Source organism: Mobula hypostoma, chromosome 6 (assembly GCF_963921235.1).
Source record: "Mobula hypostoma chromosome 6, sMobHyp1.1, whole genome shotgun sequence".
Classification (NCBI taxonomy): domain Eukaryota; kingdom Metazoa; phylum Chordata; class Chondrichthyes; order Myliobatiformes; family Myliobatidae; genus Mobula; species Mobula hypostoma.
Genome location: NC_086102.1, coordinates 14,518,520 through 14,541,661, shown reverse-complemented (window position 1 = coordinate 14,541,661; position 23,142 = coordinate 14,518,520).

The window sequence follows — 23,142 nt, the reverse complement described above, 5'->3', positions numbered from 1 at the left end:
GAAGCCACATGTGGGCATAAAGAAGGAGAAGGATGCGGAGGGTCAGAATGATTTAAGAACCAAATTTCGAAGAAGGTGAAATTTCCGCACATTGAGGAGAGAAAAGTGGAGGGTCCTGGATTGTGTCAGAGGAACAAGGTAGATTGATCATGGATGTAATGCTGAGACTTAATAAGGCATCGGTCAAAACACATTTGACGTATTGTGAAAAATTTCAAGACCCTTATCTATGAAAAAAATGTGCTGACGTTGGAAAAGGTTCAGAGGAGAGTGATCCTGGAAATGAAAGGGTTAATATATGAGGAGTGTTTGATGGCTCTGGGCTTTCACTCACTGGAGCTTAGAGGAATGAGGAGGGTGGGATCTTATTGAATCCTGTTAAATGCTGACAGGCCTGGACAGAGTGAATGTGGAGAGGCTTCTAATTGTGTGAGATTCCAGGATCAGAGGGCAGATACTCAAAATACAAGGATGTTCCTTTAGAACAGAGATGAAGAGGAATTTCTTTGGCCAGAGGGTGGTGAACTTGGGGTTTCATGACCACCTACAACTTTGGAGGTCAAGCCTCGGGTCATTGAGTACATTTAAAGTAAAGGTTGACAGGTGTTTGATTAGTAAGGGCATGAATGGCCATAGGGATAAGGCAGGACATTGAGGTTGACAGGGAAAATATGTCACCCATGATTGAATGCAAAGCAGACTTGATGAGCTGACTAGCCTAATTCTGCTACTGTGTCTTATGGAGTACATTTATATAGGTCAGCATGACATCATGCACTGAAGGACCCGTATTATGCTGTACTATTCTACACTTCGATGAGGTCAAGACAATTGAAGTCAGGAGATGGAGGGTGGAATATGCAGATAAGCATAAGGCTACATTAGAAGAGTGCAGATGATTGAAATGATTACACGGCAGAAGGAAATCACAGTTACACAAAGGAGTGATGTCACAGGAAGATTTAAAAAGGGAAAAAAATGAGATTTTAAAATTAAATTTAAGACTGCTGAACAGGGAGTCAGATATGTGAATCTGGTGATGGAACTGTGAGGGAATATTGGACAGTAATATTGTAATTGCTTGGAAAAAGTGTAGCAACAGCATTCTGAAAGCCTGACAATGTGCAGGAATACTTGGTTGGTAACCTATTCATTCAGAAGACATTGGAACAGCTTTAGGCCATTCAGCCCATCAAATCTGCTCTGCCATACATCATGGCTGATTTATTATCCCTCCGTAACCTTGGGTATCTTTACTAATCAAGAACCTATCAGCCTCTGCTTTAAATATTCCCAATGACTTGGCGTCCACAGTCGTCTGTGGCAGTGAATTCCTTGGGCTCACCACCCCTGGCTAAAGAAATTCCTCTTCACCTCTGTTCCAATGGGATGTCCTTCCATTCTGAGGTGGTCCCCTCTGGCCATAACACTCACCAACGTAACAATTCATTTCTTCCACCTCTGATGTATTTTGAGGGGTGGTGTTAGAGATACATTCAGGACATGGAGGAGACTCATACAGGGATAAAAGAAGCAGGAAAGGCTTTGTTGGAGGGAAAGGTTAGATTGATGCTGATGTGGGTTAAAAGGTTGTCACAATATCTGAGGACAAAAAGGGCCTGTACTATTCTCCGTTCTATCACAGTTCCCATTATATTCCATTTGCCAGTCTTTTGCCCACTCACTCTATCTGTTGCAAATCACAGTATCCTTATTACAACATGCTCACCTGCATATTTTCAATTACCAGCACATTTGGGAACGTTACACATTGCTCCTTTCTCCAGTAGTTAATGTAAACAGTGAACAACTAGATGCTAACTCACTTTACACCTATGACTGTGTGGCTAAGTACAGCTCCAACACCATATTCAGTTTGTTGATGACACCACTGTTGTGGGTTGTATCAAAGGTGGTGATGAATCAGCATACAGGAGGGAGATTGAAAATTTGTCTGAGTGGTGTATTAACAATAATGTCTCACTCAATGTCAATAAGACAAAAGGAACTGATTGTAGACTTCAGGAGAGGGAAACCAGAGGTCCATGAGCCAATATTCACTGGAGGATCAGAGGTGGAGAGGGTCAGTAACTTTAAATTCTTGGGTGTCACTACCTCAGCGGACCTGTCCTAGACTCACCATATAAATATAATTGCAAAGCAAGCACAACAGCTTCTCTACTTCCTCAGGAGTCTGTGGAGATCCAGCATGTCATCAAAAACATTGGCAAACTTCTATCGATGTGCGGTGAACAGTATGCTTACTGGCTGCATTACGGCCTGGTACGCGAACACCAGTGCCTTTGAGTGGAATACCCTACAAAAGATAGTGGGTTTAGCCCAGTACATCACAGGTAAAGCCCTCCCAACCGTTGAGCACACCTACATGAAACATTGCTGTAGAAAAGCAGCATCCATTATCAGAGATCCTCACCACCCAGGCCATGCTCTTTTTTCGCTGCTGCCATCAGATAGAAGGTACAGGTGTCTCAGGACTTGAACCATCAGGTTCGAGAACAGTTACTTCCCCTCAACCGTCAGGCTGTTTAACAAAAGGGAATAACTACACTCATTCTATTTCTGGTATTTCTACAACTGATGGTCTCACTTTAAGATCTCTTCATCTTGCTATTTCATGCTCTCGTCATTTATTGCCATTTACTTATATTTGCATTTCCACAGTTTGTTGTTCATTGATCCTGTTTACAGTTACTGTTCTACAGATTTGCTAAGTGTGTCTGCAGAAGGAAGAATCTCAGGCCTGTATGTGGTGACATGTATGCACTCCGATAATAAATTTTACGTTGAACCTTGAACAAAATCTGATACCTGTGCTCGATCACTGCTTTCCTCTTCCTAGTCTGAAAAGAATCTATTTGCAGTACTGTGGAAAAATCTTAGGCACATATATTTAGCTGAGGTGCCTAATTCTTTTGCATAGCAATGTAGTATTTATTTATTTATTGAGATACACCGTGGAACAGGCCTTTCTGGGTTTATGACCCTTCCATTAAATTTGAAAAAACTTGGAGGCCATTTATTCAGCATTTTCATATGATGTAATTTGACCACTTCCAAACTTATTTTACTTCCCTGTAGTGTTGGTTGAGAGGAATGGAGCCATCGACTTTCTTCCATTTCCATTTTTTCATTCTTACTTTCTTCCATTTCTATCATTTTTTCATTCTTACTTTCTTCCATTTTTACGTTGTTAAAATTGCCCAGGTCTTTTTTTAGCTTTGTTGATTAATTCTGTTTAGATTAGATTTTTTGAGGGGGGGTTATTTTTTTTTAATTTTTTTTAATTTTTTCATGATTTTTGTCTAGATATTTTCTTTTTGTCCTGTATTATTCATTGGTATCCTACATGATTGGGAGTTCTGTCAATTAAATACTATTTGGTTTCATAATTACTCATGTTAAGTATAACAATGTATTCCCAACAACTTTGTATTATTGCTATGTTATGTTTATATTCTATGAAACTAATAAAAAGATTGAAAAAGAAAAAGAGTTGCAGTACCCAATAATCCCTGGATTTAATCATTGCCTAATCATGGGTTAATTTACAATGATCAATTAACCTACCAACCGGTACATTTTTGGACTATGGGAGGAAACTGGAGCACTTGGAGAAAACCCACACAGTCATGGAGAGAACATTCAAATTCCTTACAGGCAGCATCAGGAATTGAACCTGGGTCACTGGTACTGTAAAGTGTTGTGCTAACCCAATGTTATGTATTACATTGTATTGCTACCGCAAAAAAAAAACAAATTTGAGGACGTATGTGTGGTGATAAACCTGATTCTGATCTGGGTCTCTATTGTGGACTAAGAGTGGGAAAGGGGGCAGGGAGAAGGGAATCATGGTTGGGAAAAGGGGAAGGGAGAGAGGAGGGAGTGGGAAGTACCAAAGGGACATTCTGTAATGATCAATAAACCAATTGTTTGAAATTAAATTCCCTTGCCTGGTGTCTCAGAGCTGGGTGTATCTGCACCCTTGCCATTCCCTACCCCTGCCACTCTTCTGCCACCTATCCCATTCCGCAGTGCTCCATATCTTGCCATTCCCAACATCCCATGCTCCCGCCAGATTTACAAACTCGCTCCCCATTCCACGTTGACAAATACAGACTGTGCAAAAGTCTTAGACACTCTAGCTATACATGAGCCTAATTAATAACATGCTCCCCAAATCTTTATACACACATGGCTAAGCACAGCTCCAATGCCATCTCAAATTTCACCAAAGGAACTACTATTGTTGGACAAGTCATTGGTGGTGATGGGTCAGTTTACCAGAATGAGGTAGATCTCTGGGGGATGCAGGGCTGAGTGGTACTTCCAAACCTCTCACTCAGCATCAGCAACATTAATGAGCTGATTAATAATTTCAGGAACGGGAACAAGGGCGAAAATATACCTCTTTCGACTTTGGTGGGTTGGTAATGGAGTGAGTCAGCAGCTCTAAATTCCTGTGTGTAAACAATATCAGATGGGCTGTTCTGGGACCAGCACATAGCTGTTATTATTAGGCGCGGGTTTCACAACTTTTTTTTATGCCACGGACCTCAACCATTAACCAAGGGGTCTGTGTATCCCAGGTTGGGAACCCTTGTCATAACTTTCTTGGATACTTAAAGAGGTTCAGCTTGTCATCAAACACTAACAAAATTCTACAGATGAACTGTTGAAAGTATCCTGACTGGTGGCATCATTATCTGCCACAACATTTCAAACACAGAAATGTCATAGTCTACAGTTTCAAATGCAGAAATGTCAGAAACTGCAGGGAGGAATGGACTCTGCTCAATACGTCACAGGCCCCTCCACACCATTGGTACTATCTACAGGAAGCGCTGCCTCAAGAAGGCAACATCTGTCATTAAAGATTCGTCATCACACAGGCCAGGCTATCCCTTCACAGCAACCATCAGCGGGAGGTACAGAAGCCCGAAGTCCCACAACACCAGGTGTAAGAACAGCTACTTTCCATTTGGTTCTTGAATCATATTGATAAAACCCTCATCTCTGGAGCTTAGCAACACTATGACCACCTCACACCAAAATGTACTTGGCATTTTTTCTCATTAAATATATTTAAGACAGATACATTTTTGCAAAGCAGCACTATTATGGATTATGAGGAAAGGCAGTTTGGTAGCATAGTGTTTAGCACAATGCTTTACAGTACAGGTGATCTGGGTTCAATTCCCACCGCTGCCTGTATGGAGCTTGTACGTTTTATCCGTGATTGTGTGGGTCTCCTCTAGGTTCTCCAGTTTCCTCCCACAGTCTAAAGATGTACCAGTTGGTAGCTTAATTGGTCATTGTAAATTGTCCTGTGATTAGGCTGGAATTAAATTGGGAGATTGCTGGGCAATGGGGCTTAAAGGGCCAGAAGGGTCTTTTTAGCTCTGTAAAAAAAAGGTAGGTGGAGGTCCATGGCCAGATGAGTCACACTTGATAGCAGAGCAGGCTTAGCAGGCTAAATGGCCTGATCCTAACACTATTCCTTATGTTTTTATATTCTGTTTTAGTTCTAATTGTGTTTTCTTGTAACAATTGTGTACAATTTATTCTTGATTTATTTTTTTCTGTTGAAGGTTGTCTATTTAATGACTTGTGCCTGTGATGCTGGCACAAGTAAGTTTTTCGTTACACTCTTGCACATGTGTCCATGTTAATATACCAATATATTTGATCTTGACAGCCAGTTTTCAAACACGGTCATGGGAGGTGTGAGTAATGTAATCAACAAAAAATGGTTGAACATGTACCGGGGAGGCATCCAAAATATAATCAAGAAAGAGAATGGATGATTTTTTAAAATTTACTTCTACGTACTGTATTGAGATAGAGTGTGGAATAGGCCCTTCTGGGCCATTGAGCCATACTGCCCCACAATTCCCCAATTTAATGGCACAAGTTACAATGACCAGTTAATTTACCAACCGGTAGGTCTTTGGACTGTGGGAGGAAACTGGAGCCTGGAGGAAACCCAAGCGGTCATGGGGAGAACATAAAAACTCTTTACAGGCAGCTGCGGGAATTGAACCTGGGTCACCTGTACCGTAAAAGGGTCGTGCTAACCACTTTATTGTTTTAAATAAATAGTGCAGTTCCTTAAGAAAACAGATCTTTTTTTAATATAATTTGATATCACAATAAATACATAGGATTTAGATATCCTGACCCACACTCCAGTTCAGAAGGTGACGGTAATGCACCTTAAAACTTTTTGCCAACTCCCATAAAACCTCAGAAGTAATTTTCAACGAAGGGTCTCGGCCTGAAACGTCGACTGCGCCTCTTCCTATAGATGCTGCCTGGCCTGCTGCGTTCACCAGCAACTTTGATGTGTGTTGCTTGAATTTCCAGCATCTGCAGAATTCCTGTTGTTTAAGTAGTTTTCAATCTATTCTAACAACCTTCCTCTGATACCATGTGCTTTCAATCCATGCACCAGCCTCCTACTGTATGTGGCACTTTGTCAAATGTCTTTTGAAAATAGACTACATGTCAGATCTCCACGTTACATCCTCAAAGCATTCCAGTGAATTTTGTCAAACACAACATTCCTTTTATAAAACCCTTGTTGACTGGTGTAATCATACTCAGATTTCCTAAATAATTAGTTATTTCCTCTTTGATTATTGACTCAAACATCTTGTCAAAAACAGCTGTTAAACTAACTAGCCTGTAGTTCCCTATCTTCTGTCCTTCATCATTTGAACAGGGGAATCATATTGGCAGCTTTCCAATCTTCTCGTACATTCCAGGAATATAGTGAATAAAATTCAACTAATGGGTCCAATATCTCTGCAGCCATTAAAATATCACTCGATTCTTTGATCTGTCAAAATTGGGGAAGGACCACAGTGCAGGGTTCGTCCGCTACAGGAGAGGGTGGGGCCAGGTTGGGTGAGGAAGCCACTCAGTTTTGAAGCAGCCCAGAGGGCTACGAGTGGCAACAGTCCTGCTGGTTTTAAGGAACATAATACAACACTACTTAAAGCATAGACAATAAACCTAAGAACGAAAAGATATTAAGCCGTTTATTCTTGTAAATAATATGTACCATGAATAGTTTATTTTGATATAAAAATATTTATCTATCTCCATCTTAAGTATACCTAATTATCAGGCCTCCACCACTCTTGAAGGCCGACAGTTCCAGAGATGTACAATGTTCTGAGGGAAGAAATTCCTACGAACTTAAATGACCTCTTACTTTGTTTCTGTGTATCCGTGATCAACACTTCTCCACCAATGGAATCATTCCTCTTAGAGTAAACTCTCCCAGCCCAAGAGTTCACAAGAATTCCCTCATAATCCTGACTGAAAAGTGTTACTTCTCGGATGTCACTGCGCCTGAGTCTTTGAACTCACTACTCAACAGCACTGGCTGCAGAAGAACTGTAGCAATTCCAGGAGGTATTCAAAAGGTACTTGTATCAATGGCGGTGATGAATCAGTATATAGGAAGCAGATTGAAAATCTGGCTGGTGCCACAACAACAACCTCTTACTCAGCGTTAGCAAAACCAAGGAGCTGATTATAGATTTCAGGAGAAGGAAACTAGAAGTCCTCATTGGAGGATCAGAGGCAAAGTGGGTCAGCAACTTCAAAATTCCTCAGTGTTATCGTTTGGGTGGACCTGCCCTGGGCCCAGTACATTCCAGCGGCCCAATCAGCAGCGGCAGGAGCAGCACACAGTGAGAGGGTTTCCCGCAGGTTTGTGGGAGCAGAGCAGCAAGCAGTAAATAAAAGTACAGAGGAGACAAGCAGAGCGGCCATTGTTGGGAGTGGGCCAGTGGAGAGAGTGGGAGTGTCAGGCTTTGGCGCGAAGGAGGCTTCGGTGTTGGCTCTGGGTAAGTTGTCTGGGTAAGTTTCTCTTTAGTGTAGCTAAATGGCCATTGTGTGTTCTTCCTGCCAGATGTTGGACTCCTGGGAGACCCAGAGTCTCCCAGGGAACTACATCTGTGGGAAGTGCATCCAGCTGCAGCTCCATGAAAATTATGTTAAGGATCTGGAGCAGCAGCTGGCTGGCCTTTGGCTTGTACGAGAGAGTGAGGAGATCATCGATCAGAGTTACAGGGAAGTAGTCACACATAAGTTGCAGGAGGAGGGTAGCTGGGTGACCGCAGAAGAAAGTGGAAGCTGAACAGGCAGTTAGCGCAGAGCACCCCTGTGGCCATTCCTCTCAATAATAAGTACACTGTTCTGGGGGATGACCTCCACGGGGAATACCCAGAGACCAGGTTACTGGCACAGAGCATGTATCCATGATGCAGAAGGAGAAGTGGGAGAAGAGTGGAGTGGTAAGGGACTCAATAGCCAGAGGAACAGACAGGAGATTCTGTGGACGTGAAGGGGACACCCGGATGATATGTTGCCTCCCAGGTGCCAGGGTCGCCTCAGAACATGTCAAAGCATTTTGGAGAGGGAGGGAGAGCCGCCAGATGTCTTGGTACCAATGACATAGGAAGGAAAAGCAACGAGGTCCTGAAAAGAGAATTTAGAGATCTAGGTAGGAAACTGAGAAGCAGGACCTCCTGGGTAGTAATTTCTGGATTGCTGCCTGTGCCACGCGCCAGTGAGGGTAGAACCAGGATGATTTGGCAGATAAATGCGTGGCTGAGAAGCTGGTGCAGGGAGCAGGGCTTCAGGTTCTTGGATAATTGGGATCTCTTCTGGGGGAGGTATGACCTGTTCAAAAGTGACGGATTGCATCTGAACCTGAAGGGGACCAATATTCTCACGGGCAGGTTTGTTCAACCTGTTAGGGAGGGTTTAAACTAACTTGGCAGGAGGGTGGGAACTGGAGTGAAGGGACTCAGGAAAGGACGGATGGTGAAAAAAGTAAAGATAGCATGCAGTCAAATTGCCAGGAAGAGCAGTCAGGTGATGGGACTTAGTTGCAGTCAACAGGCTGATTATCACATCATCAGGGATGCAGAGTCAGAAAGGACAGCAAATACAGTACTCAAGATGTTGTATCTAAATGTGTGTAGTATAAGAAATAAGGTGGATGATCTTGTTGTAATATTACAGATTGCCGGGTATGATGTTGTGGTCATCACTGAATCGTGGCTGAAGGATGGTTGTAATTGGGAGCTGAATGTCCAAGGTTACACATTGTATCGGAGGGATGGGAAGGTAGGCAGAGGGGGTAGTGTGGCTCTACTGGTAAAGAATCGCATCAAATCAGTAGAAAGATGTGACATAGGACCAGATGATATTGAATCCTTGCAGGTTGAATTAAGAAACTGCAAGGGTAAAAGGACGTTGATGGCAGTTACATACAAGCCTCCCAACAGTGGCTGGGAGGTGAACTGCAGGTTACATCAGGAAATAGAAAAGGCGAGTCAAAAGGGCAATGTTATGGTAGACATGGGAGATTTTAACATGCAGGTCGATTGGGAAAATCAGGTTGGTAATGGATCTCAAGAGAGTGAGTTTGTTCAATGCCTAAGAGATAGCTTTTTCAAGCAGTTGGTCGTTGAGCCTACTAGGGGATCAGCTATACTGGATTGAGTGTTATGTAATAGAAACATAGAAACATAGAAAATAGGTGCAGGAGTAGGCCATTCGGCCCTTCGAGCCTGCACCGCCATTTATTATGATCATGGCTGATCATCCAACTCAGAACCCAGCCTTCCCTCCATACCCCCTGACCCCTGTAGCCACAAGGGCCATATCTAACTTCCTTTTAAACATAGCTAATGAACTGGCCTCAACAGTTTGCTGTGGCAGAGAATTCCACAGATTCACCACTCTCTGTGTGAAGAAGTTTTTCCTAACCTCGGTCCTAAAAGGCTTCCCCTCTATCCTCAAACTGTGACCCCTCGTTCTAGACCTCCCCAACATCGGGAACAATCTTCCTGCATCTAGCCTGTCCAATCCCTTTAGGATCTTATACGTTTCAATCAGATCCCCCCTCAATCTTCTAAATTCCAACGAGTACAAGCCCAGTTCATCCAGTCTTTCTTCATATGAAAGACCTGCCATCCCAGGAATCAATCTGGTGAACCTTCTTTGTACTCCCTCTATGGCAAAGATGTCTTTCCTCAGATTAGGGGACCAAAACTGCACACAATACTCCAGGTGTGGTCTCACCAAGGCCTTGTACAACTGCAGTAGTACCTCCCTGCTCCTGTACTCGAATCCTCTCGCTATAAATGCCAGCATACCGTTCGCCTTTTTCACCGCCTGCTGTACCTGCATGCCCACTTTCAATGACTGGTGTATAATGACACCCAGGTCTCGTTGCACCTCCCCTTTTCCTAATCGGCCACCATTCAGATAATAATCTGTTTTCCTATTTTTGCCACCAAAGTGGATAACTTCACATTTATCCACATTAAATTGCATCTGCCATGAGTTTGCCCACTCACCCAACCTATCCAAGTCACCCTGCATCCTCTTAGCATCCTCCTCACTGCTAACACTGCCACCCAGCTTCGTGTCATCCGCAAACTTGGAGATGCTGCATTTAATTCCCTCATCCAAGTCATTAATATATATTGTAAACAACTGGGGTCCCAGCACTGAGCCTTGCGGTACCCCACTAGTCACCGCCTGCCATTCTGAAAAGGTCCCGTTTATTCCCACTCTTTGCTTCCTGTCTGCTAACCAATTCTCCACCCACACCAATACCTTACCCCCAATACCGTGTGCTTTAAGTTTGCACACTAATCTCCTATGTGGGACCTTGTCAAAAGCCTTTTGAAAATCCAAATATACCACATCCAATGAACTGGAGGCGATTAGGGAGCTTAAGGTAAAAGAACCCTTAGGAACCAGTGATCACAATATGATTGTATTCAACTTGAAATTTGATACGGAGAAAGTAAAGTCTGATGTAGCAGTATTTCAGTGGAGTAAGGGAAGTTACAATGGTATGAGAGAGGAGTTGGCCAAATTGGAAGAAGCTGCTGGCAGTGATGTCAGCAGAGAAGCAATGGTATGTGTTTCTGGGAAAAATGAGGAAGGGGCAGGACATGTGTATTCCAAACATGAAGAAATACTCAAATGGTAAAATAGTACAAATGTGGCTGACAAGGGAAGTCAAAGCTATTGGAAAAGCCAAAGAAAGAGCATACAACAGAGCAAAAATTAGTGGGAAGATAGAGGATTGGGAAGTTTTTAAAAACCTACAGAGAGCGACTGAAAAAATCATTAGAAGGGAAAGATGAAATATGAAAGCAAGCTAGCAAACGATATCAAGCAGGATAGAAAAAGACTTTCAACTATATAAAAAATAAAAGTAAGATGAGAGAGGATATAGGACCACTAGAAAATGAGGCTAGAGAAATAGTACTGGGGGACAAGGAGATGGCAGATGAACTAAATGAGTATTTTATATCAGTCTTCACTGTGGAAGAAACTAGCAGTGTGCCAGATGTTAAAGGGTATGAGGAAAGAGTGTGAGTGCAGTTACCATTACCAGGGAGAAGGTGCTCAAAAAGCTGAAAGATGTAAAGCTACATACAGTACGTTATTTGGACCAGATAAACTGAACCCTAGGGTTCTGAAAGACATTAATAATGATCTTTCAAAAATCATTGGACTCTAGCATGGTTCCAGAGGACTGGGAAATTGCAAATGTCACTCCACTCTTTAAGAAAGGAGGAAGGCTGCAGAAAGGTAATTATAGACCAGTTAGCCTGACTTCAGTGGTTGGGAAGATATTGGAGTCAATTTTTAAGGATGAGGTTATGGAGTACTTGGTGACACAGTTCAAGATTGGACAGAGCCAACATGGTTTCCATAAGGGAAAATTTTGTCTGACAAACCTTTTGGAATTCTCGGAGATTAGAAGTAGGATAGATAAAAGGGATGCAGTGGATGTTGTAGATTTGAACTTTCAGAAGGACTTTGTGAAGATGTCATACCTAAGGCTGTATACCAAGTTAAGAGCCTGTGATGTTACAGGAAAGTTACTAGCACGGTTGGAGCATTGACTGGTTGGTAGATGACAGCGAGTGGGAATAAAAGGATCCTCCAGCTTTTTGTGTGTGTTGCTCAGATTTCCGGCATCTGCAGATTTTCTCTTGTTTGTCATGCTGCCATCAGGAAGAAGGTACAGGAGCCTCAGGTCCAGGTTTTTACATCACCAGGCCTAGGAACAGTTATTACCCCTCAGCCATTAGGCTCTTGAACCAGAGGGGATACCTTTACTCAACTTCACTTGTCCAATCATTGAAATGTCCCCACAAACAGTGGACTGTCTTTAAAGAGAGTCCTGCCGAAGGGTCTCTGCCTGAAACGTCGGCTGCATTTTTTCCATAGATGCTGCCTGGCTTGCTGAATTCCTCCAGCATTTTGTGTGTGTTGCGGGGTGGGGGAGGGAAAGATATGTTAAGTTGTGGAGATGGCGGAAGTTGCAGAGGATAATGCGTTGGATGCAGAGGCTGCTGGGGTGGTCAGTAAAGACAAGAAGGACTCTATCATTATTCCAGCAGCAGGAAGATGGGGTGAGCATGGGTGGACAGGAAATGTAAGAGATGTGGGTGAGGGCAGGATCAATAGTACAGGAAGGATTACCCAGTTCTTTAAAGGAGGAGGATATCTCTGATGTCCTGAAATGGAAAGCTGCATCCTAGGAACAGATGCGGCAGAGGCGAAGAAACTGAGAAAAGGGAAGAACATTTTTACAGGAAATAGGGTGAGAATAGGTCACCATAGGAATCGGTAAGTTTATGTGGAGGCAAGAACCTCCCAAGTTTTCTTCCATTCTGAGAGAGTGGATTAAGTGTGATCCTCAGTGTGAGATACAGATGGAGAAAGTGTATTAATGGTGCATCTTGTAAAGTGGAAGCTGAATGGTAACCTGGGAGAGCAGTCAAAAGAGGTACCATGCTCTGTCAATTATAAATGGACTGCAACATAATTTAGGCATGCAAAAAGAATTCAAAATTGGAATAGATTTCATTTCATAAGCATTTGAAGCAACAAAAATGGTCTGCACTTGCTGCCTCATTAAATCAGAGATGTTTTTGAAGTACTTTTCCACTCCAGTGAATCTTGGTAAAGAGATATATTTTTTTGAATGATAGAACAGAGACAGGTCCTACGGCCCATCTAGTCCATGCAGAATTATTAATCTGCTTTAGTCCCATCGACCTGCACCCAAACCACATCTCTCCATACCCCTCCCATCCACATACATACAAAAAATTCTCTTAAATGTTGAAATCGACCCTGCATCCACCGCTTGTGCTGTCAGATTGTTCCACACTCTCACCAACCTGTGAGAGAAAGTTTTCCCCTCATATTCCCCTTAAACGTTTCACCTTTCACCCTCAACCCATGACCTTTAGTTATAGTCTCACCCACCTCAGTGGAAAAACCCTGCTTGCTTTTACCCTGTCTATACCTCACATAATTTTGCATACCTCTTTCAAATCTCCACTCTATCTTCTACATTCTAGGGAACAAAGTCCTAACTTATTCAACCTTTCCCTATAACTAAGGTTCTCGAGTCCCAGCAACATCCTGTAAATTTTCTGCGCTCTTTCATTCATATTTACATCTTTTCTGTAAGTTGTGACCAAAACTGGACACAATACTTCAAAATGGGTCTCAGCAGCATCTTAAACAATTTCAACATAACATCCCAATTCCTGTACTCAATGGATTGATTAATGAAGGTCAGTGTGCCAAAAGCTTTCTGTACAATGCTATCTACTCATGATGCCACTTTCAAGGAATTTTTGATCTGGAGCCCCAGATCCCCCCGTTCTTCTGCACTCCTCATTGCCCTACCATTCACCGTGTAAGACCTACCCAGAGTTGGTCCACCCAAAATGCAACACCTCACACTTTTCTGCATTAAATTCCATGCACCATTTTTCAGCTTATTTCACCAGCTGGTCCCAATCCCACTGCAAGCTTTGATAGTCTACTTCACTGTCCACTACACCCCTAATCTTCGTGTCATCCAGAAATTTATTGACCCAGTTAACCACATCATCATCCAGATAATTCATATAGATGACAACAACAATAGACCCAGCACTGATCCTTGAGACTCACCCCTAGTCACAGGCCTCCAGTTAGAGAAGCAACCATTTACAATTACTCTCTGGCTTCTTCTGTGAAGCCAATGTCTAATCCAATTTACTACCTCATCCTGAATGCCAAGTGATTGAACCTTCTCGACTAACCTCCCATGTGGGACCTTGTCAAAGGCCTTGCTGAAGTCCATGTAGACAACATCCAGTGCCTTAGCTTCATCAACTTTCCTGGTAACTTCCTCAAAAAGACTCAATAAAATTGGTTAGACACGAATTACCACAAACAAATCCATGTTGACTATCCCTAATCAGACCTTGTCTATCCAAATACCTGTATATCTGGTCCCTTAGAATATGATCCAATGACTTACCCAGTACTGATATTAGGCTCACCTACCTATAATTTCCTGACTTATTATTGTAGCCTTTCTTAAACAATGGAGAAACATTAGCTATCCTCCAATCCTCCACCGCCTCAGTCATGGCTAAGAATGTTTTAAATATCTCTGCTATGACTCCCGTAATTTCTGCATCTGCCTCCCATGGGGTCCGAGGGAACACCTTGTTAGGCCCTGGAGATTCAGCCACCCCAAGCTACAAATGTTTATTCACTCACAAAATTCAAACAAGACTGTTACAATTTCAAATTAAATTATGGTTATTAATATCTATCCAGGTGCGGAGTAGAGATATGTCTCTACCCAAGGAGGCTCCTTCCCTCCACTAGCCTGCAGGTCACCTTTGGGAAAGGCGTAGCACCTGCTTAGCCCCCCAATCAGGGTCACTTGAAGCCATGGGAGCAGGTGGTGGATATTCCTATGAGTAGCTAGTGCAGATCACAAATCCTGGTTTTGCGACCAGTGACTCCAGACAGACAATCTCTGAAGAGTATTGAAATGACAAGGGTCACCAATCTTGTAAAGGGATTGCCCAGAAGGTATTGTCAAACCACTTCCATAGAACATTTGCCAAGAACTATCATGGTCTGAAAGCCCATGATCACCCACGTCATGCGTCATGGCACATGATGATGATGATGATGATGATTACTATGTATAAAACTTCTATCCTCTGTGGGGTGGCACTGCTCCTGGAAATCCACCACTATATCCATAGTGACCACATGCTCCCTGTCTGAGAATACTTGGGCATGAAAATAACCACGGAAGACAGGTAGGCAGCTGGCTCAGAATGCAACAACCAAGGTGAGACCAATGTACCACTTGTTAAAAGGGGCCATGGCCCAACAACGAATCTGGATCGTTAAGTCACACATTTAAGGCTCAGACACTTGGCAAGACTTTTTTTCTGAACCCAATTCCCAGGAAAAAAAAGTAGAGTTCCATTGTGAAGGACAGGCTCACATTATGGAATTAGTAATAAATATCATACGAATAAAGAGTTGATGATTTAAGCTGAGACCCTTCATCAGCACTTAGGAAAGAAGGAGCTTGGCCTGAAACACCGACTGTTTATTCCTCTCCATTGATGCTGCCTGACCTGCTAAGTTCCTCCAGCATTTTGTCCGTGTTACTCTGGATTTCCAGCATCTGCAGAGTACCTTGTGTTAATAAATAGTATATGCTTTTTGCTCCCTTTCTCAATTCGACTTAACACTCTGTTCATCAGGGCCCAAGATATGCCTCAATCCAATTACATTAAAAAGGGTTATTATTCCATTCCTTAAATTACAATGTGCCCATTGGCTGCTCAAGTTCTCTCATTGACTATACAGCAAAACTGCACCTCATTGGCTGAAATGCGGTTATGGGCATCCTAAAGGATGAGGCAGCTGCTTTCCAAACTTGGGTCTTCACAATGACAGCTCCTAAATTCAGCAGATGATCTTCTTCCAATTGAGTACTGAATCTTGTTGCAGTATTGGTTCGATTAACTCTTGAAAAGTTTAATTTGTTTACGTGGGACTTTCTCTGTCCTCATTGCCTGTTGTTCACACTTGGAGATCCTGTAGTGACCTTCTTGTGAGCTCCGTATTCACTAACATCTGTTCCGGCATTTTTCCATAAAGTGCTGACTGGACATTCCATCCTGATTTATTGCTGACACTGACATCATTTTACAACGCTAGAACTAATCAATACAGCTGGACTTATCTGCAGCAGTCACCTCAACACACCTCATACACACAAGGGATTCAGCAGATGCTGGGAACCCAGATTAACACACACAAAATGCTGAGGAATTCAGCAGGTCTGGCAGCATCTACAGAAATGAATAAACAGTCGACAATTTGGGCCAAGACCCTTTATCAGGACGGGAAAGGAAAGGGGCAGAAGCCATAACTGGACGGTGGAGGTGGGGAAGGTCTACAAGCTGGCAGGTGATAGGTGTGACCAGGTGAGAGGGAACATGAGTGGGTCAGGGAGGGGGAATGAAGTGAGAAGCTGGGAGGTTATAGATAGTTGGAACAGGTAAAAGGCTACAGAAGGAAGAATCTATTAGGAGAGGACAGTATAGCATACAAGAAAAGGAGGGAGAAGGGGCACCAGAGGGAGGTGATGATTGTATGAGGCCACACTCAGGATGGAGGAGCAATACCTCATACTCTGTCTGGATAGCCTCCAACCTGATGCAATTAACAACAATTTCTTCAACTTCCAGTAATATCTCCCCATCTCCATTCCCTCTCTTTCCATTCCCCGTTCTGGCTCCCCTCTAAGCCCTTCTCTTCTCTTCACTTGCCCAGGTATATTTGACTCAGTCTTCAATCTGGGTGTGCATAAAGTGACCACACCCCCATTGAAAAACAATGACAGATCTTCCAGTGTATTTTTTTTTTGACTGATCTTTGCAATACCAAGAAAGGGATAATGAATAAGTATGAGTTTTACGTATTCAATATATCTGGTCCTGTTCCAAGCCCTACACTCTCAGGAACTTCAGACAAACATTTTAAAATTTATGCCAAATAATTTTCTTGCCTATTTCCACTTGGACTAAATCAAAACTCTATTTAATGCTACCCGTAATGTTCGTGGTCAATTGCTTCATAGCCCCTGCAGCTTTGCCATCAATCATCTCTGACCCTATTTAACTTCATAACTTTCCAATACATTCTTAAGTGTATTCACACTCATCTTTGTGAAAGAAGTATTATCCATTATGGCATCAACTAATCTTGAAGTGCATATTAGCTGCTCTTGGCCCTTTGGGCTTAGACTTCCTTATTTTAAAGATATCTAATTAATCCCATTAAACTATTAGTCCATAGGATTTCAGAGCAGAATCAGACCACTTGCGCTATTTTGTTTTCTCCGTCATCTAATCACGGTTGATCTTTCCAACCTCATTCTCCTGCCTTTTCCCTGTAATCCTTAACACCTTTATAATCAAGAACCAATCAGTCCTCTGGAAATCCAGAGCAATAAACATAAGACGCTGCAGGAACTCAGTAGGTCAGGCAACATCTTTGGAAGGGATTAGTCGACGTTTCAGGCCAAGACCCTTTATCAGAATTTATCAATCTCTGGCTTCAATATTATCAATGATTTGGCCTCCATAGCCTCCGTTGCAACAAATTCCACAGATACACCTCTTTCTGACTGAAAAGAATTATTCCTCATTGCAATTTTAAAGGGACATCTTTTAATTTGAAGCTGTACCCTCAGATCCTAAGCTCTCCTACTAATGGAAACACCCTCTCCACATCCACTCTGTCCAGGCCTTTCAGTAACCCATAGGTTTCAATGAGATCCCCACCCTTCTCCTGCCCCTCAAACTTCTGCCCGCTCTTCCAGCCCTTGAAGCTTTTCCAACATTTATCTAATTTGTCTTTGAAAGGTATTGTTATGCCTACTTGTCCAGTGTTCCAAGCAGTATTTTCCATTTTGCAAAAACGCCCTGGCTGAACAAAATAAAGCAACACAATAGCATTGTGGTTAGCACAACACTTTACAAGATCAGTGACCCAGGATCAATTTTTTCAAAGCCTCCATTAGAACTTATTTGATTTAAAATCTTTCCATCGCTAATGTGATTCATTCAGTTCCAGCTCCCTCAAGAAGAAGAGGAAGCACATTTCACACAGAACTCCAACCATGTCATTATTACTGAATTTATGTCTTTTTTTGAAAAACAACAGGTAAAAGGTTTGGACAACTGTTTTGCTGAAGATTGGTATTCCGGCAATTGGGAATAAATGATGAAGATTCCATCCTTATTAACATTCTGTTCACTATTCTTGCATTGCCAGGGTGCAGTAACACAATAGTAAAGGATAAACACAAGAGATTCTGCAGAGGCTGGAAATCCAGAGCAACACACACAGAGTGCTGGAGGAAATCAGGAAATCAGGTGGTTAGGCAGCATCTATGGACTGGAATAAACAGCTGGCATTTCGGGCTGAGACCCTTCATCAGGGCTGGAAAGGAAGGAGGAAAGAAGCCAGAATAGGAAGGTGGAGGTGGGGGAGGGGGGATTAAGTAAGAGCTGGGAGGTGATGGGTGGAAATGGTAAAGGACTGGAGAAAAAGGAATCTGATGGGACATGAGAGTGGATCATGGGGGAAAGGGAAGGGGGGCACCAGGGGAGCTAATAGGCAGCTGAGGAGAAAAGAGGGGAGCCAGAATGGTGAACTGAGGGAAGGAGGAGGGGGAATGTTACCGGAAGCTGGAGAAATCAATGTTTATACCATCTGGTTGAAGGCCACCCAGATGAAGTCCTGTTTTTTTTTGCATAAATTGGGGACAGCTTTATTAAATACTTTCCTTCCACCTGCAAAAAGCAGGATCTTCTGGCGGCCAATCCTTATTCCCATTCTGACACATCCGTCCACGGCCTCCTCTACTGCCACGATGAGGCCATTCCTAGACTGGAGCTGCAACACCTCCTATTCCATCTCAGAAAGCTGATGGCAGAGGAGAAGAAGCTGTTCCAAACGTATTTGAGTGTGGGTCTTTGGGCTCCTTGATCTCCCCTTGGCCAGTAATAGTGAGAAGAGAAAATGTCCCAGATGGTGAGGGTCCTTAATGATGGACCTTAAATGGTCCTTAAGGCACTGTCTTCTTGTGCCACCACCTCTTAAAGATGTCCTCTGTGATAGGAGGGCTCTGACTGTTATGCAGCAAGCTAAATGTACAACCGCCAGTAGCTCCTTGCAATCCTGTGCATTGGGGCAACCAGGCAGAATGCTCTACTTTAAAGGTTCTCTGTGGTGGGATGCTTGGGCCCTTCATGGAGCTGGCTAAGAATTAATATCCTTTGAGGAAGAAAATCTGCCATTCTTTCCTGATAAGGAGAGCAAAAGAGGGTTCTCAGGCCCTCCACTCTATCATATTCATACTTTATCATACGTGCATTTACACTGCACCTAGCAGATGGCATACTGTTCATGGTGAGAAAATGTTTGACACTGAACCACATCAGCCAATATTCAGCTAGGTGGTCTGCCAGAGAGGTAGATGTAATTGAACATCTTAAAGCAGAACATTCAGATATAGGATCAAAGAGGATGAGGGAGAGAATTCCGGAACTTAGGGCTTCTAAAGCAAGAGAAGTGGACAATGCACAAGACTACTGTTGGAGAAAAGTAGAGCATTCAAAGTTGAAAAGAAAGAGGTTATAGAGATTGGTGTAGTATTTCAAGTTCAAGTTTATCATAATCTGACCGCACACATATACAAGCAAACAGAACAATGTTCCTTCAGACCACCGTGCACTCACAAGACCTTTACCATTTGGTGCGCAAAACAAACATTACCATGAATAAGTTAATAAAATATCATTCAAAATGCATGTAGCGTGCAGCACTGGCCAACAGTAAACTGTTCACTGTCCCAGTGATGAGACCTTGGTGGGGGCAGGCCACTCATTAGACTCACAGCCTGAGGGAAGACTCTGTCAGTACTAGTCCAGAAGTTGCTGTACCTCCTTCCTGATGGTAGTGGGTCAAAGAGATTGTGAAATGGGTGGCAGGAATCCTCAACAATGCTCAAGGGTAGAATACACAACAGAAAATATTAAAGTGACAAACAAAAGCCATTTAACCCAACCAGTTTACCCTTTTCCACACAAACCAACTTTATTCACTAATAACAAATATACAATAAACAAAATATAATCAAAACCAGAAAAAAATTAGTTGAAATGAACTCAACAAGAACAAAATTCTGGAAAAAAGTACTCTTACCTTAATCCCTACAAGCCATTCCTTTCCACTCAGTATACTGGGAAAACGCCCAGGGCCAGAGCTAAATTAAGCTTGGTTGAACAAACCCTGTTGTAAGTGGTGAAGGGATGGTAAGTGGTTGCAGTTCCCCACTACAACAGTAGATGACCAGTCTCAGGGTGCAGTCAACCAACATTGGTGAAAATCTGCTAGCAAGCTTGTACCTAGAAACTTTGAACCTGTTTGTGTGACTATAGAAAGCTATCAACATCTTTCTGTTAAAATCCCTCCCTGTTAAAATAGGGAGAAATGTAATAATGGGCCTTCCAGGCAAATGTGCTCCTATTCTCTATTCATGCATCACATATCTGACCCCTTGCATGCAATCTTACAAACTGTGGTTGGGTTCCTTTTGATATTTCCCTTCGTGTTCACAATGCTACCTTTCTTGATGAAGGGTCTTAGCCAGAAACATTGACTGTTTATTTCCCTGCATTGATGCTGCCTGACATGTTAAGCTCCTCCAGCCTGTGTGAGTATTGCTCTTGATTTGCAACAGCAGTGGAATCTGTTATGTTTATGCCACTGGAAGTGTTGTACACATTAAGCTGGAGCAGAGTATTATGGCACAGTACGTCCATCAGGAGAAGACATTCCTCATGATGTATCATGGCCTGGTATGGAAACACCTGCACCCAAGAACAGAAAAGCCTATAAAAAGTGGTGGAGATAACCTGTCCATTACAGAAAAAAGCATTCCCCACCCTTGATCACATCTACCAAGCACCCTGCCACAAGAAAGTAGTATCCAGCAAGGACCCCCACAATCCAGGCTACGCTGTCTACTCGTTGTTGCCATCAACAAGAAGGTACTTAGAACTGGCCATACTATGCTTAATTATTCCTTATAGCTTGTTGGAAAACATCACTCCAGGGTGTGCAGGTTTTGCCATCATTATGAAACAGCTGAACTCATTCTTTCACAATGTGAAGCATATAAGGTTGAAAGAAAACGAAAGCAGGCTGCACTATTATCTTTGGGGCTTGATAGTTTTCATTTAAAAACTTTATTAAGTTATGGAAGTGACTAATTTAATTCACAATATTGTCTTACATTACATACAATCAGCAGAGCTCTTTTGGGTAATTTAGTTTTCATTTGATATAGTAGTAGAGGTTTTATTTCTCAATTCTCTATACCCCACTCCAGTCCCGTTATTGGTGGTAATGCATCTCTAAGTTGGACTACCAACCGCCGTTAAAAGTTAGAGGAAGAAAAAGAAGATGATACAGGAGCCTTAAGTCCCACATCACAAGGTTCAGGAACTAACATTACCCTTCAACCATCAGGCTCCTGAACTAGCATTTGTAACTTCACTCACCTCAACACTGAACTGAATCCACAACCTATGGACTCACGTTCAAGGCCTCTACAACTCATGTTGTCAATATTATTTATTGATTGATTGATTTTTTTTTGTCTTTCCAGAGTTTGTCTTGTTAGCATATTTGTTATTTACCAGTCTTTGTTTGTAGTTTTTCATTGATTCTATTGTAGTTCTTTGTTCTACTGTGAATGCCTGCAAAAAAAAATCAAATCTCAGGTAGCATATGGTGTCATATATGTACTTAGAAAATAAATTTACTTTGAACTTAGAAAACTCACTAACAACTCACTATGCAGACAAAGCTGACCATTTACTGTCCTTGAATTTAATTATTTTGTTCAGGCAATTCAAATGCAGCCACATTGTTCTGGGTATGGATGGAAGACTTCTGACTCTAAAGAATATAAATCAATCTGATTGGTTTTTTACAACAGTCTACTTCTTTTAGGATTACACACAGTGATCTATAATTCCAGATTTATTTAAGAATTGAGTTTAAGTCTCCCAGTTGCCATGGTGGGGATTTGAACTGACATCTCAGATGCATTGGTCCAGGCCTCTGTACTATTAATTAGCAACACAGCCACACTGCTACAGTCCACAGGAGGAAACCTTGTCTGTTGCACCTGTGATGGCTCTTTGAAAGAGTTATCTAATTAGTTCCACTATCTTGCATTTTCCTCATAGCCCTGTAATTAGACTTTCCTTTTTAAATGATTGCTAAATCTATTTATGCAATGCTTTTTGGATGGTTAAAATGAAAAAAAAATCTTTCTTTTCCCTTCAGGCTATTTTGACATATCTTAAATCCATGTCTGAAAGCAAGTTCAAAAATCTAAAATAAAGGTGAATATTGCTAGAAATATTCAAAGTTCAAAAAGTTCAATGTAAAATTTATTATCAGAGTACACACATCACCACATACAACCCTGAGATTCTTTTCTCCTGTGGACAAACTCAGCAAATCTATAGAATAGTAACTGTAAACAGGCTCACTGAATGAGCAAGATCATAGAAGACAACAAGCTGTTGAAATGCAACAATAAATAACTAGCAATAAGTAACAAGAGCACTCAATGAGCCAGGCGGTGCTTGTGGTGTGGGAAACAAGGTCGATGATCTTTCATTGAGTTCCCATTTCTCTCTCTACAGGTGCTGACTGACTTGCTGAGTATTTCCAGATTTGCTGCTTTGTTTGAAGTGTGTGTGCTATAGATCCCAACCAACCACCAGAAGCATCATTTTCTCCATCCACACAACCAAACACCTTCATAACTTTGAAACAAAAAGAGAACATCTTGGAAATATTCTGCAGTTCAAGCAGCATCTGGAGGGGGAGGGGGAGGAGAGATCAAAGTAAATTTATTATCAGAATATGTACACTCAGTGGCCACCTTATTTGGAACAGGAGGTACTGAATATAGTGGCCAATGAGTGTGGTTCTGTATATTTGTGGTCTTTTGTGGCTATAGAACATACACTTCAAGTTTGATGTGTGGTGCATTCAGAGATGATTTTCTGCACACCACTGTTGCATCACATGGTTATTTGAATTGCCATCACCTTCCTGTCAGCATAAACTAGTCTGACCGTTCTCCTC